Here is a 16355-nt window from a genome sequence, read left to right as displayed (position 1 = left end):
AATACACACTAATTTAAAAGGATAAATCTATCCTGACATTTGTACCAGATTTCTTTAAAATAGCCAGATTATGGAAGCTTCCAAGTGTGTATGTATATGTGTGTGTGAGAGTGTGTGTGTGTGTGTGTGTGTGTGTGTGTGTATCCAACATAAAAAAATAGGGAAATCTTGCCATTTGCAACAACATGGAAGGAGCTAGTGAGTATAGTGCCAAGCAAAATAAGTCAGTCAGAGAAAGACAAATACCATATGACTTCACACATATGGAATTTAAGAAAAAAAATAAATGAGAAAAGGTAGAAGAGAGAGAGAGAGATCAAGAAACAGACTTAACCATTGAGAACAATCTGATGGCTACCAGAGAAGAAGGGGGGATAGTTTAAATAGGTGATGGAGATTAAGGAGTGCACTTGTTGTTGTGAGCACTTGGTGATGAATAGAACTGTTGAATTATTTTTTTTTTAATTTTTTATTTTTTATAAACATATATTTTTATCCCCAGGGGTACAGGTCTGTGAATCACCAGGTTTACACACTTCACAGCACTCACCAAAGCACATACCCTCCCCAATGTCCATAATCCCACCCCTTCTCCTAAACCCCCTCCCCCCAGCAACCCTCAGTTTGTTTTGTGAGATTAAGAGTCACTTATGGTTTGTCTCCCTCCCAATCCCATCTTGTTTAATTTATTCTTCTCCTACCCACTTAAGCCCCCATGTTGCATCACCACTTCCTCATATCAGGGACATCATATGATAGTTGTCTTTCTCTGCTTAACTTATTTCGCTAAGCATGATACGCTCTAGTTCCATCCATGTTGTCGCAAATGGCAAGATTTCATTTCTTTTGATGGCTGCATAGTATTCCATTGTGTATATATACCACATCTTCTTGATCCATTCATCTGTTGATGGACATCTAGGTTCTTTCCATAGTTTGGCTATTGTGGACATTGCTGCTATAAACATTCGGGTGCACGTGCCCCTTTGGATCACTATGTTTGTATCTTTAGGGTAAATACCCAATAGTGCAATTGCTGGGTCATAGGGCAGTTCTATTTTCAACATTTTGAGGAACCTCCATGCTGTTTTCCAGAGTGGCTGCACCAGCTTGCATTCCCACCAACAGTGTAGGAGGGCTCCCCTTTCTCCGCATCCTCGCCAGCATCTGTCATTTCCTGACTTGTTGATTTTAGCCATTCTGACTGGTGTGAGGTGATATCTCATTGTGGTTTTGATTTGTATTTCCCTGATGCCGAGTGATATGGAGCACTTTTTCATGTGTCTGTTGGCCATCTGGATGTCTTCTTTGCAGAAATGTCTGTTCATGTCCTCTGCCCATTTCTTGATTGGATTATTTGTTCTTTGGGTGTTGAGTTTGCTAAGTTCTTTATAGATTCTGGACACTAGTCCTTTATCTGATATGTCGTTTGCAAATATCTTCTCCCATTCTGTCAGTTGTCTTTTGATTTTGTTAACTGTTTCCTTTGCTGTGGAAAAGCTTTTGATCTTGATGAAGTCCCAATAGGTTATTTTTGCCCTTGCTTCCCTTGCCTTTGGCGTTGTTCCTAGGAAGATGTTGCTGCAGCTGAGGTCGAAGAGGTTGCTGCCTGTGTTCTCCTCAAGGATTTTGATGGATTCCTTTCGCACATTGAGGTCCTTCATCCATTTTGAGTCTATTTTTGTGTGTGGTGTAAGGAAATGGTCCAATGAATTTTTCTGCATGTGGCTGTCCAATTTTCCCAGCACCATTTATTGAAGAGGCTGTCTTTTTTCCATTGGACATTCTTTCCTGCTTTGTCGAAGATTAGTTGACTGTAGAGTTGAGGGTCTATTTCTGGGCTCTCTATTCTGTTCCATTGATCTATGTGTCTGTTTTTGTGCCAGTACCATGCTGTCTTGATGATGACAGCTTTGGAATAGAGCTTCAAGTCCGGAACTGTGATGCCACCAACGTTGGCTTTCTTTTTCAATATCCCTTTGGCTATTCGAGGTCTTTTCTGGTTCCATATAAATTTTAGAATTATTTGTTCCATTTCTTTGAAAAAGATGGATGGTACTTTGATAGGAATTGCATTAAATGTGTAGATTGCTTTAGGTAGCAGAGACATTTTCACAATATTTATTCTTCCAATCCAGGAGCATGGAACATTTTTCCATTTCTTTGTGTCTTCCTCAATTTCTTTCATGAGTACTTTATAGTTTTCTGAATATAAATTCTGTGCCTCTTTGGTTAGGTTTATTCCTAGGTATCTTATGGTTTTGGGTGCAATTGTAAATGGGATTAACTCCTTAATTTCTCTTTCTTCTGTCTTGCTGTTGGTGTAGAGAAATGCAACTGATTTCTGTGCATTGATTTTATATCCTGACACTTTACTGAATTCCTGTATAAGTTTTAGCAGTTTTGGAGTGGAGTCTTTTGGGTTTTCCACATATAGTATTATATCATCTGTGAAGAGTGATAATTTGACTTCTTCTTTGCCGATTTGGATGCCTTTAATTTCATTTTGTTGTCTGATTGCTGAGGCTAGGACCTCTAGTACTATGTTGAATAGCAGTGGTGATAATGGACATCCCTGCCGTGTTCCTGACCTTAGCGGAAAAGCTTTCAGTTTTTCTCCATTGAGAATGATATTTGCAGTGGGTTTTTCATAGATGGCTTTGATGATATTGAGGTATGTGCCCTCTATCCCTACACTTTGAAGAATTTTGATCAGGAAGGGATGCTGTACTTTGTCAAATGCTTTTTCAGCATCTATTGAGAGTATCATATGGTTCTTGTTCTTTCTTTTATTGATGTGTTGTATCACATTGACTGATTTGCGGATGTTGAACCAACCTTGCAGCATTGGAATAAATCCCACTTGGTCGTGGTGAATAATCCTTTTAATGTACTGTTGAATCCTATTGACTAGTATTTTGTTGAGTATTTTCGCATCTGTGTTCATCAAGAATATTGGTCTATAGCTCTCTTTTTTGATGGGATCCTTGTCTGGTTTGGGGATCAAGGTGATGCTGGCCTCATAAAATGAGTTTGGAAGTTTTCCTTCCATTTGTATTTTTTGGAACAGTTTCAGGAGAATAGGAATTAGTTCTTCTTTAAAAGTTTGGTAGAATTCCCCCGGGAAGCCGTCTGGCCCTGGGCTTTTGTTTGTTTGGAGATTTTTAATGACTGTTTCAATCTCCTTACTGGTTATGGGTCTGTTCAGGCTTTCTATTTCTTCCTAGTTCAGCTGGGGTAGTTTATATGTTTCTAGGAATGCATCCATTTCTTCCAGATTGTCAAATTTGTTGGCGTAGACTTGCTCTTAGTATGTTCTTATAATAGTTTGTATTTCTTTGGTGTTAGTTGTGATCTCTCCTCTTTCATTCATGATTTTATTTATTTGGGTCCTTTCTCTTTTCTTTTTGATAAGTCTGGCCAGGGGTTTATCAATTTCATTAATTCTTTCAAAGAACCAGCTCCTAGTTTCGTTGATTTGTTCTATTGTTTTTTTGGTTTCTATTTCATTGATTTCTGCTCTGATCTTTATGATTTCTCTTCTCCTGCTGGGCTTAGGGTTTCTTTCTTGTTCTTCCTCCAGCTCCTTTAGGTGTAGGGTTAGGTTGTGTACCTGAGACCTTTCTTGTTTCTTGAGAAAGGCTTGTACTGCTATATATTTTCCTCTCAGGACTGCCTTTGTTGTGTCCCACAGATTTTGAACCGTTGTATTTTCATTATCATTTGTTTCCATGATTTTTTTCAATTCTTCTTTAATTTCCCGGTTGACCCATTCATTCTTTAGAAGGATGCTGTTTAGTCTCCATGTATTTGGGTTCTTTCCAAACTTCCTTTTGTGGTTGAGTTCTAGCTTTAGAGCATTGTGGTCTGAAAATATGCAGGGAATGATCCCAATCTTTTGATACCGGTTGAGTCCTGATTTAGGACCGAGGATGTGATTTATTCTGGAGAATGTTCCATGTGCACTAGAGAAGAATGTGTATTCTGTTGCTTTGGGATGAAATGTTCTGAATATATCTGTGATGTCCATATGGTCCAGTGTGTTGTTTAAGGCCTTTATTTCCTTGCTGATCTTTTGCTTGGATGATCTGTCCATTTCAGTGAGGGGAGTGTTAAAGTCCCCTACTATTATTGTATTATTATTGATGTGTTTCTTTGATTTTGTTATTAATTGGTTTATATAGTTGGCTGCTCCCACGTTGGGGGCATAGATATTTAAAATTGTTAGATCTTCTTGTTGGACAGACCCTTTGAGTATGATATAGTGTCCTTCCTCATCTCTTATTATAGTCTTTGGCTTAAAATCTAATTGATCTGATATAAGGATTGCCACTCCTGCTTTCTTCTGATGTCCATTAGCATGGTAAATTCTTTTCCACCCCCTCACTTTTAATCTGGAGGTGTCTTCGGGCTTAAAATGAGTTTCTTGGAGGCCACATATAGATGGGTTTTGTTTTTTTTATCCATTCTGATACCCTGTGTCTTTTGACAGGGGCATTTAGCCCATTAACATTCAGGGTAACTATTGAGAGATATGAATTTAGTGCCATTGTATTGCCTGTAAGGTGACTGTTACTGTATATGGTCTCTGTTCCTTTCTGATCTACCACTTCTAGGCTCTCTCTTTGCTTAGAGGACCCCTTTCAAGATTTCTTGTAGAGCTGGTTTGGTGTTTGCAAATTCTTTCAGTTTTTGTTTGTCCTGGAAGCTTTTAATCTCTCCTTCTATTTTCAATGATAGCCTAGCTGGATATAGTATTCTTGGCTGCATGTTTTTCTCGTTTAGTGCTCTGAAAATATCATGCCAGCTCTTTCTGGCCTGCCAGGTCTCTGTGGATAAGTCAGCTGCCAATCTAATATTTTTACGATTGTATGTTACAGACTTCTTTTCCCGGGCTGCTTTCAGGATTTTCTCTTTGTCACTGAGACTTGTAAATTTTACTATTAGGTGATGAGGTGTGGACCTATTCTTATTGATTTTGAGGGGCGTTCTCTGAACCTCCTGAATTTTGATGCTCGTTCCCTTTGCCATATTGGGGAAATTCTCCCCAATAATTCTCTCCAGTATACCTTCTGCTCCCCTCTCTCTTTCTTCTTCTTCTGGAATCCCAATTATTCTAATGTTGTTTCGTCTTATGGTGTCACTTATCTCTCGAATTCTCCCCTCGTGGTCCAGTAGCTGTTTGTCCCTCTTTTGCTCAGCTTCTTTATTCTCTGTCATTTGGTCTTCTATATCACTAATTCTTTCTTCTGCCTCATTTATCCTAGCAGTGAGAGCCTCCATTTTTGATTGCACCTCATTAATAGCTTTTTTGATTTCAACTTGGTTAGATTTTAGTTCTTTTATTTCTCCAGAAAGGGCTTTTATATCTCTCGAGAGGGTTTCTCTAATATCTTCCATGCCTTTTTCGAGCCCGGCTAGAACCTTGAGAGTTGTCATTCTGAACTCTAGATCTGACATATTACCAATGTCTGTATTGATTAGGTCCCTAGCCTTCGGTACTGCCTCTTGTTCTTTTTTTTGTGTGTTGAATTTTTCTGTCTTGTCATTTTGTCCAGATAAGAGTATATGAAGGAGCAAGTAAAATACTAAAAGGGTGGCAACAACCCCAGGAAAATATGCTTTAACCAAATTAGAAGAGATCCCAAATTGTGAGGGGGGAGAAAGGGGATAAAAAGAGGTTCAAAAAGGAAGAAAGAAAAAAAAAAAAAGAAAAGAAAAAAGGAAAAAAAAAAGAAAAGAAAAGAATTTAAAAAAAGAAAACAAATAAGAAAAATATAAAAAAGAAAAAATATATATATTAGATAAACTAGTTAATAAAACGTTAAAAAAGAAAAAGGTAAAAGTTAAAAAAAAATTTAACCAGAAGGCTAGAAAAAAAACAAAAAATGAAAAAGAAAAAAATTAAATTAACTGCAAGACTAAAAAAAATCACAGGGAAAAAGCCATGAGTTCCGTGCTTTGCTTTCTCCTCCTCTGGAATTCTGCTGCTCTCCTTGGTATTGAAACCGCACTCCTTGGTAGGTGAACTTGGTCTCGGCTGGATTTCTTGTTCATCTTCTGGGGGAGGGGCCTGTTGTAGTGATTCTCAAGTGTCTTTGCCCCAGGCGGAATTGCACCGCCCTTATCAGGGGCCGGGGTGATTAATCCACTCGGGTTTGCTTTCAGGAGCTTTTGTTCCCTGAGCAATTTCTGTAGAGTTCCGGAGGACTGCGAATACAAATGGCGGCCTCCTGGTCTCCGGCCTGGAGGAGCCGAGAGCCCAGGGCCCCACTCCTCAGTGCGCCCTCAGAGAACAGAGCCCAGTTACTCCCGTCTGCCTGACCTCCGGCCGCGCTCTGAGCTCACAGAGCCTGCGACCGGTTCAAGGTAACACCGAGCTGCGAGCTCACTGTCAGCTCTGTCTCTGTAGCCGGCTTTCCCGTTCCAATACCCGCAAGCTCTGAGACACTCAGACACCCCCGATCCTTCTGTGACCCTGCGGGACCTGAGGCCACGCTGACCCCACGTGGGCTTCGCCCCGGTTTAGGCTCTGGAGCGATGTCCCTCAGTGGAACAGACTTTTAAAAGTCCTGATTTTGTGCGCAGTTGCTCCGCCGCTTGCCGGGAGCCGGCCCCTCCCCCCGGGGTCTATCTTCCCGTCGCTTTGGATTCACTTTTCCGCCAGTCCTACCTTTCAGAAAGTGGTTGTTTTTCTGTTTCCAGAATTGCTGTTCTTCTTCTCTTCGATCTGCCGATGGATTTGTAGGTGTTTGCAATCTTTAGATAAGCTATCTAGCTGATCTCCGGCTAGCTGAAGTAGTCTCAGCCTGCTACTTCTCCGCCATCTTGACTCCTCCCTCCAGAACTGTTGAATTATAATATTGCACACATGAAGCTAATAAAGCACTCTATGTTAAAAAAAAAAAAGGCAGGAACCCAACTAAATATGAAAATAATAGTGAGAAAATAAGTAATAATACTAAACATAATAATTAATTAAATTAAGGTAACTACAAAAATTCATCAATATGCAGCCCATATGGAGATTAGGAGTTTACTCATGGTGACCACTATGTATAGAACTGTTAAATCATGCTATTGTGTATATGACAATAAGAAAACATTATATATTAATTTTACCAGAATGAAAAAATTAAAATAAATAACAATTCATGCAACTATAAAACTGCATTGACTACTTCATTACAAATTATTGACTCAGACTGTAAAGGCATTTACACTAAAATGGACTTTAACATTTGAGGAGATTGGCTCTAATGATAAACTATGATCTTGATGATGCATTTATTTGCTATTTGATATATTTCTCTTACAGAGCTTCTTCATGGCATTTGCCATCTCAGAATTTCTCAGAGTGTAGATCAGTGGGTTCAACATGGGGGTTATAACTGTATAAAACACAGTCAATGATTTGTCAATAGGAAGGTCTTAGCAGGTCTTGCATACATGAAAATACATGGAACAAAGAAGAAGACCACCACAGTGATGTGGGAACCACAGGTCTGGAGGGCTTTCTGCCTCCCTTCTGCACTAAGGTTCTTTAGAGAGTGCAGGATGACACCATAGGAGATGAGCAAGAACACAAACACAATACTGCAGATCACTCCACCATTGGCCACCACTAACGGGCCAGCCACATACGTATCAGCACAGACCAGTTTCAATAGGGGATACATGTCACAGAAAAAATGATCAATGACATTGGGGCCACAGAATGGGAGCCCATAAATTGTGCTAACCTGAATTACTGAATGCAGAAAACCTCCAATCCAGGACACTACCAGCAGCACAACACACACCCACTGCCTCATGATCACCAAGTAATGCAAGGGCTTGCAGATGGTCACATAGCGGTCATAGGCCATCACCAGCAGAAGAAAGACCTCTGATCCACCAAAAAAGTGTTCTGTAAATAGCTGAATCATACAAGATTGGAAGGATATGGTACTTTTCCCAAAGAAAACCTCTGAAATCAATCTGGGGAAAATACAAGAGGAATAAATGACATCCATAAAAGATAAGTTAGCAAGAAAAAAGTACATAGGTGAGCCCCGGGTATTACTTACAGTCACCACAATGAGCAGGTTTCCCACCACAGTCAAAATATAAAAGAGTAAGAACATAACAAAAAGAATCTTCTGTTCCTTTGGATCCTGAGTGAGCCCCAAGAGGACAAAGTAATTTACGTTGTTTGGTGGTTCCATCTAGTCTGCATAGGAGATGACTTCTCATATTAGAACCAGAATGATCTATAAAACAAGGGAGAAAACTTTTTTTTTCTTTTTTTTTTTTATTTCCAGCATAACAGTATTCATCATTTTTGCACCACACCCCGTGCTCCATGCAATCCGTGCCCTCTATAATACCCACCACCTGGTACCCCAACCTCCCACCCCCCGTCCCTTCGAAACCCTCAGATTGTTTTTCAGAGTCCATAGTCTCTCATGGTTCACCTCCCCTTCCAATTTCCCCCAACTCCCTTCTCCACTCTAAGTCCCCATGTCCTCCATGCTATTTGTTATGCTTCACAAATAAGTGAAACCATATGATAATTGACTCTCTCTGCTTGACTTATTTCACTCAGCATACTCTCTTCCAGTCCCGGAGAAAGGGGAACCCTCCTACACTGTTGGTGGGAATGCAAGCTGGTGCAGCCACTCTGGAAAACAGCATGGAGGTTCCTCAAAATGTTGAAAATAGAACTGCCCTATGACCCAGCAATTGCACTATTGGGTATTTACCCTAAGGATACAAACGTAGTGATCCAAAGGGGCACATGCACCCGAATGTTTATAGCAGCAATGTCCACAATAGCCAAACTATGGAAAGAACCTAGATGTCCATCAACAGATGAATGGATCAAGAAGATGTGGTATATATACACAATGGAATACTATGCAGCCATCAAAAGAAATGAAATCTTGCCATTTGCGACAACATGGATGGAACTAGAGCGTATCATGCTTAGCGAAATAAGTCAAGCAGAGAAAGACAACTATCATATGATGTCCCTGATATGAGGAAGTGGTGATGCAACATGGGGGCTTAAGTGGGTAGGTGAAGAATCAATGAAACAAGATGGGATTGGGAGGGAGACAAACCATAAGGGAGAAAACTTTTAAATACATGATAAGATTAATCTTTTATTGATTCATTCAATTAAAAAATGTGGCAGGAGTACCTGTTTTTGTCCGATGTTTCATAGAGGTGATTCCCAAATTGAATTAGCCATGGTTTCCTATATTCAGTGATAGCATACCTAATAATCACCAACGTTAAAAGTGTCAGTATAAAAACAGTTGCACAATGTAAAGTTCAGTGGTAGGAATATGTCAAACTAACAATCATAGAAGACTCCCCAGAGGAAGAAATGCTTCCACTGAGTTTTAAAGAAAAAGTGGAAAGACAAGAAAAGAGAGCAAGAGAATTCCATGAAAAGGTACACAGTTTATAAAGTCACAAAAGGGAAATACTTGAGACTGATTAAAGGTAACTGACATTTTCAAACTGAGTGGCTCAAATTAGGAGTGAAAGATCACCACCCTGGATTGTCTCTTCCCTCACTGAGACTTCTTTCTTGAGATCTCTGGCTGGATATGCCTCCTTTTCCTGACCAAAAATGTGGAATGTTTCCAATGTTGGGTCTCTCCCTTAATTTTTGAACTTCACATATGTAATATCTCTGACTCTGAACATCTCTAATTCAATATTAATTCAGAACTAATAAGAATAAATTTTTAATTTTCAGCAACAAACACAGGTGTTTCCCATCTCACTAAATGGTACTAACTTCCAAGTCATTACTCAGACAAGAAATATCACGATGTCTTTCATGCTTTTCTTGCTCTCATATCACATATTGATACTTTTAACAATTCTGATTACCTTCCATTTAAAATAGTTCACGAACTTGATCATTTTCCTCCAACTACAAATTCTCCAGCCCACTAAACTAGCCTCCTGCCACATCTCTTCCCTTTCATTCTGGCCTCCATTAATTCATTCTCATAAGGCAGCTCAAATGATCTGTTTATAAGGATGATTGGAATCACTCCACTGCTCACAATGCCTACAGTGGATTCCAATCACACACTCACAACTAAATGAATCACATTTCATATTTACAGTAATGAAGACCTGTAATCTTCATTTCATAGTTGAACAAACTGAGGCTCAGAACATCTAATTCTTTTTCCCAGGTCACCCATTTTTAAGTGATTAAACTGGAATGGAAATCTAAGTTCCCTTTATTTCAAAGTAATTTAACTTTTACATGATAAAAAAAAAATTCACACACTTGGAAGCCTTGTTCCCAATATTTACTGTTAGACTAACCTTGTGACGGTATGTCCACAAGCTGAAGGAAAACATTTTAACTCATTCCTGGGACTGGAATTTTTCCTTTATTCAGTATGACAAAAGAAAATAGAAAGCTTCATTAATACCTGATAGTATATTTTATTTCACTTGGCTATCAGTCCATTTTCTTCATGGGGTACATTTTATATCATTTGGTTATCAGTCCATTTCCACCCTGATTATTCAGGACATTGCTTTTATTTGCATTGTAGGTTATGTAAAAAGAATTCCCTGGTCCACACAGGAAATAAAACTTTACTACCTTAGGATAATTTATCTAAAAGACAAGTAATCTAATTTTACATAAGAAGATAGCAACCAGCCATTTTCAAGGAGATTGTTCTTCAGTAACTTCTTCCCTACTAACTTCAAAATAGAAAACATTCACTTGGTTCGTTCTTTCATTCTATCCTGTTGGTATGACCACAACAATTGAGTTCAAAATTTGAGAAGAGATGTTCTTGTACTTTTTTGGAAAGTGTGCTTTCAGCCTAGCAAAAACCTCCTAAAAATGTGTCACCTCTTAAGAGTGTAACACCTTCTTCCCAATAGGGAAAGAGATCATGAGATGTTTCATCCCATCTGACCACATATGTCATTAAGTCAGAGTTGGAAAGTGTCCCAAGGCTGATTCTTGCTTAATTAAATTCACTGGATATTTCCACAGATTTTTTAAAAATATCTATACATAATAGTATTACTAGACCAAATCACATAATTAAAGTCTAATGGATATAGCATGAAAAAAAATTAAGTTTGGAAAAATTATGATACTATTGCCAGGCATAAATAAAATATCAGCCAAAGCATTTTATTCCAATGAAGATTACTTTATCATGTATATCCCCACTTGTCATACCAAGGTCTCCTTTCTTTTTATTTAACACTCATTTTATTATCAGCCTTAAAGTGTGAATAGATATATTAAATATTTATTTACCAATATGGGTGTAATAGGTATTAAATTATTAATTATTGTTTTTATATTAGAGCACATATTTAATGCCAGGAACCATGCTATGAGTGAGAGAAAAACAACTAATAAATAGGGGATAAAACACATGTAAAGTCCTTCCTGCATGGATTTTATTTCTCATATAGTCACAGAAAAAATAAGAGAACAATTTAATAAAATAAGTGTAGTCTTCTTCAGATGACTATTAAGAACTAACCTAATTAGTAAAAACTAACATGGCCAAGTATATTATTTGTCCTAAAAATATGAAAAGTAAAACTCAGTAAACTTCAGCAACCACAATGTCCTTTACTTAGAGTACTAGGATACTATTCATGTCCCTGGATATTAACCTTCTCTTTGCCTATTAAGACAAATGCTGGAATTTAACTTCCTGAAAGACCATGACTGAGTAGTCTCTCAGGTAGTAGAAATCTTCACCTGTTCAGTCATTCAAAATATATCCCCAGTAGTGCAATTTCTGGGTCATAGGGTAGCTCTATTTTTAACTTCTTGAGGAAACTCCATATTGTTTTCCAGAGTGGCTGTACCAGATTGCATTACCACCAGCTTGGTAACTGGATTACTTTTCTCCATACCCTCACCAACGTTTGTGGTTTCCTAACTTGTGCTACTAGGTATTTACCTAAAGGATACAAACATAGTGCAAAGGGACACATGCACCCCAAAGTTTATAGAAGCAATGTCCACCATAGCCAAAGTATGGAAAAACCACAGATTTCCATTAATAGATGAGTGGGTACAGCAGATGTGGTATATGAATAAATGGAATATTGCACAGCCATCAAAAATGAAATCTTACCATTTATCATGATGTAGATGAAACTAGAGGGTATTATGCTAAGCAAAATGAGTCAGTCAGAGAAAAATAATTACCATATGACTTCACTAATATGTCAAATATAAGAAACAATATGGAGGATTATAGGGGAAAGGAGGGAAAAAATAAGATGAAATCAGAGAGAGAGACAAATCATAAGAGACTGTTAACTATAAGAAACAAACTGAGGGTTGTTGGAGGGGAAATGGATGGGGGTAACGGGGTCATGGGCATTAAGGAGGGCACCTGATGTAATGAGCACTGGGTGTTATATGCAATGATGAATCACTGAACTCTACCTCAGAAACTAAGAATGCACTTTATGTTAATTAATTGAATTCAAATAAGTAACAAAAATAAAAATTAAATTAAATAGAAAACATATACCTAAGGCCTCTTCCTACCCAGTTGAAGGGATGTTCTACTTTGCACAACATCATCCCAGAAAATCAGACCTTTCCACATGTTTGTACAAGCAATGAGGGATGTCTATATACAGGAAAATTATCAAGAAAACATCTAGGGGATGAAGAGAAACTCTAACGTGGGCAGACATTTGAATTCTCAGAGATATCTTAGGCCATTGTATCAGGAAAATAAACCTTGTAGTTATATGTGCAGACACAGCCTATGGCTTTCTACATCACTACAGGTTTCACTGAAAGAGAATGTATGGCCATTACAGGTTAGCTTATTATAATATTTTGAACTAATTCAAATAAATTAAACTGTTCTGGACAGTATTCTCCACTAGAAGAATGACTAGAGAAAAAAAGACTATGTTCTTGCCAAGAAAGAGTGACAGACACCCAAATACGTGTACTAGCACTCCTAGACCAAGTCACATTATTAAGGTCTAAAGGATGTAACATGAGGGGAAAAAAATAGGTTTGGATCAATTATGAGACTATTGCCGGTGAAGAATAAAATACCACCCAAGGCATTTTAGTCAAGTGATGATTGAATCATCATGTATTTCCCCACTTGCCATTACAAGATTTTCTTTTGTTTCATTTTACATTCATTTTATTAACGACCTTGAAATGTGAATAGATATACTAAAAAATTATTTACCAACATAGATGTAATAACTATTCAATTATTAATTATTGTTTTATATTAGAGTACCTATTTAATGCCAAGAACCATACTACAAGTAAGGACACAACAGTTAAGAAAATGGGGGGAAAAAATCATGTGAAAAATCTTTCCCATATGGATCTTATTTCTCATAAAGTCACACAATAAATATGAAGACAGTTGTACAAAGTAAGTATAGTTTCTTCAAATGACTATGTAAAAATTAGCCTAATTCATAGAAATTAACTTGGACAAGCTATTATTTTCCCTATTTTTTTTAATCTCAATTTAGTTATTTCAATGTATGTTTCCTTGGTCCATACAATTAGGCAACCAAAAGTCTTTTACTTATATTATTAGGATAGCATTCCTGTCCCAGGACATTGTCCTAATAAGAAAGTTGGTGAAATTTAACTTCTGGGACAATCAATGACTGAGCAATCTCTCAGATAGTAGGAGAACTTTTCACCTGTTCAGTCATTCAAAATGTATCCCTAAGGCCACTTATTCTCTAATAGAAGGCAGGTTTCTACCTTTTTCCAGCTTCATCTCAGTGAATTGGGCCCCTCCAGATGATTGCACAAGCAATGAGGGATGTCTATACACAAGAACATATATGAAGGAAACATTTAGGGGGTGAAGAGAAACTCCAGACTCGGCAGACATTTGAATTCTCAGAAATCTCTTGGGCCACTGGATGAGGAAAATAATCCTTCCATTTATATGTACAGACACAGCCTATGGCTTTCCACACCACTACTGTTTTTCAATGAAAGAAATTGTAAGGCCATTACAGACTAGATTAGAATATTTGGAATAGATTCAAATAAAGTATCCTCCTCTGCACAGTGTTCTCCCCTAGAACAATAACTAGAGAAAAAAAAATACTAGGTTCTTGCCAAGAAATAGTGGCAGACACCCAAATATGTGAAAAGCCTCTAATTTGAACAGGAAAAAATATATTAAATAGTAAACTGTGAGTTTCTTATGGCTAAAACAATTTAAGTAAGGCAAATCACATTGACGCCAAAGTGAAAGGATAACCAGTCTCAGTTTCACTTATCAGTCATGTCCTCAGCCAAGGAAGTCCTATCTCTAGCTGTTAGCATCACTACAAAGAGGCCCTGAAGTTCAGATGCAGAAGGCCTCAGGATGAGGGAAGTTACTGAGGTTGAAGTTGCAATTCATAAAAAGATATGTAGTCACAGTTCCGTAGTTCTGTGTTGGAATGGATGCAGTTGACCAAGGCCTGAATCTATGTCAACTGACACCATAATAATTTTCAGTTCATTAATTCAATCCTTAATTTCAGTCCAGTATCAATTGAGTTACTGTTTCTACAAGAAACAAATTATTTTCCAACAAGAGCCTGTTTCTAAATCAAGTCTCTGAAGGCTTCCACTCTTACTCATTTTCCCACAGCTTATGATGAGCTCCACTGAGCATCTTCATTTCCACGTTTGGTTGTATATTGTATTTTCTAGGTCATAAGTATCATAGATAAAAATCATTATGTACCTGTAAGAACCAGCTGAAGATCTTTTTGATGTGCTAAGCTGCACAAAAAGCTACTTGTTTTCAATTTACATAAATGTATGTATAGTTTTATGCTGTGTTAAAAAAAAAATCCTAAAGAGCTAAACTCTTATCTTAAGTTAGACATAGAGGACTAAATCAATGTCAAAGTTAAAAAAAAAAAAAGATGTAATGGAAAGATTAAAAAAAATCAATACAATATAAAACATTAAAGAGAACAAACTACAACAGCCAAAACTTAGTACTATTATTCTACAACTGGTAAATTTCTAGCAATAGTGATCAAGATAAAATACCAATATCAGAAATTAAAAAGGAAATAAACTCATACAGATGCTTCAGACTTTGAAATGTTAATAAATGATTTTTCTGGGAAAAAAATATTCTAATAAATTTTATACCTTAGATAAAATGGGTATAATTTCTTCACAAACTTCTGAAAAAGACTCAAAAATAACTTGAGGAGGAGAAGCAAGATGGTGGAGGAGTAGGAGACCTAAGTTTCACCTGGTCCCAGGAATTCAGGTAGATGGTTTTCAAACCATTCTGAACACCTACAAACTCAACAAGAGATTAAAGAAAAAAATAGCAGCTATTCAATGAACAGAAAAGTGACCACTTTCTGGAAGGTAGGATGTGTGGAAAAGTGAATCCGAGGCGATATTTGGAAAGATAGACTGCAACGAGGGAGGGAGCCTCTGTGATCCAGCTGCCAGCAAGTGACAGAGCAATGGAGAACAAAATTGGAACTTCTACAAGTAGGCTCTGCTGAGGTATGTCATTCCAGTGGCTAAGTATTGGATAGAACCCTCTCTGGGACAGTGTGGTCTCACAACCCTCAGGGTCACAGAACAACTGGAGGTGACTGAGTGTGGTAGAGCTCCCATGTCTTGGAACCCAGAAACTGGCTGCAAGCCCAGGAGGAGGTTCTCAGCTTGGGGCTGCCATAAACCATGATCCACAGCACAGTTGGGCGACTACTCTTTGAGCAGAGACCCCAAAAGCAGGCAATCCAGGGAGCCTCCCCTTCCTACCCCAGAGGAATGGCACAGGAGTGCACTGTAGGACTCTGCAGGGTTTGGAGACTCTAAATGGGGACATGTGCCAGAAAAAGAAATGCTTGGTTATAGGCCTAGTGAGCATGGAGTGCAGCTAGAGACCAAAGAGATAGGAGGGATTGACTGCTTTTCTTTGCAGGCTAACTGAGGAGTGGTGCACCCAGTTCTTGGGGCCTCCAGGCCCAGAGATTAGGAGGATGCCATTTTTATTCTTGTCCCCCAAAGCCATACAGAGAGATTTCAGGGCACAAAAGCTACAGAGAGTAAACCCTAGAAGAATGGGAATACTTAGCATGGCCCTGGCAAAAGTGGTGCAGTTCCACCTTGGGCAAAGACACTTGAAAGTCACTGCAACAGGCTGCTCATCCATAAGATCAGCAAGAACATCCAGCCAAGACCAAGTTTACCAATCAATGAGAACTGCTAAACTCTAGCAATGTGCTCTAGGGGAATACAGCACATAGAATTCATGACTTTTTTCTCATGATTCTTAAGCCCTTCAAAGTAAATTTTTTTTAACTTT

The 16355-nt window shown here is 38.2% G+C and overlaps 1 pseudogene; it reads right to left on the bottom strand.

Annotated features, from left to right (window-relative positions):
- Window positions 1–7287: 7287 nt before the first annotated feature.
- Window positions 7288–8207, bottom strand: LOC116599395 (annotated as a pseudogene).
- Between the last annotated feature and the right edge of the window lie 8148 nt (window positions 8208–16355).

The sequence above is a fragment of the Mustela erminea genome, chromosome 9 (genome assembly GCF_009829155.1).
Source record: "Mustela erminea isolate mMusErm1 chromosome 9, mMusErm1.Pri, whole genome shotgun sequence".
NCBI classification, from domain to species: Eukaryota; Metazoa; Chordata; class Mammalia; order Carnivora; family Mustelidae; genus Mustela; species Mustela erminea.
The sequence above is the reverse complement of the archived record's forward strand: the minus strand, read 5'-3'. Positions and strand labels throughout refer to the sequence as shown.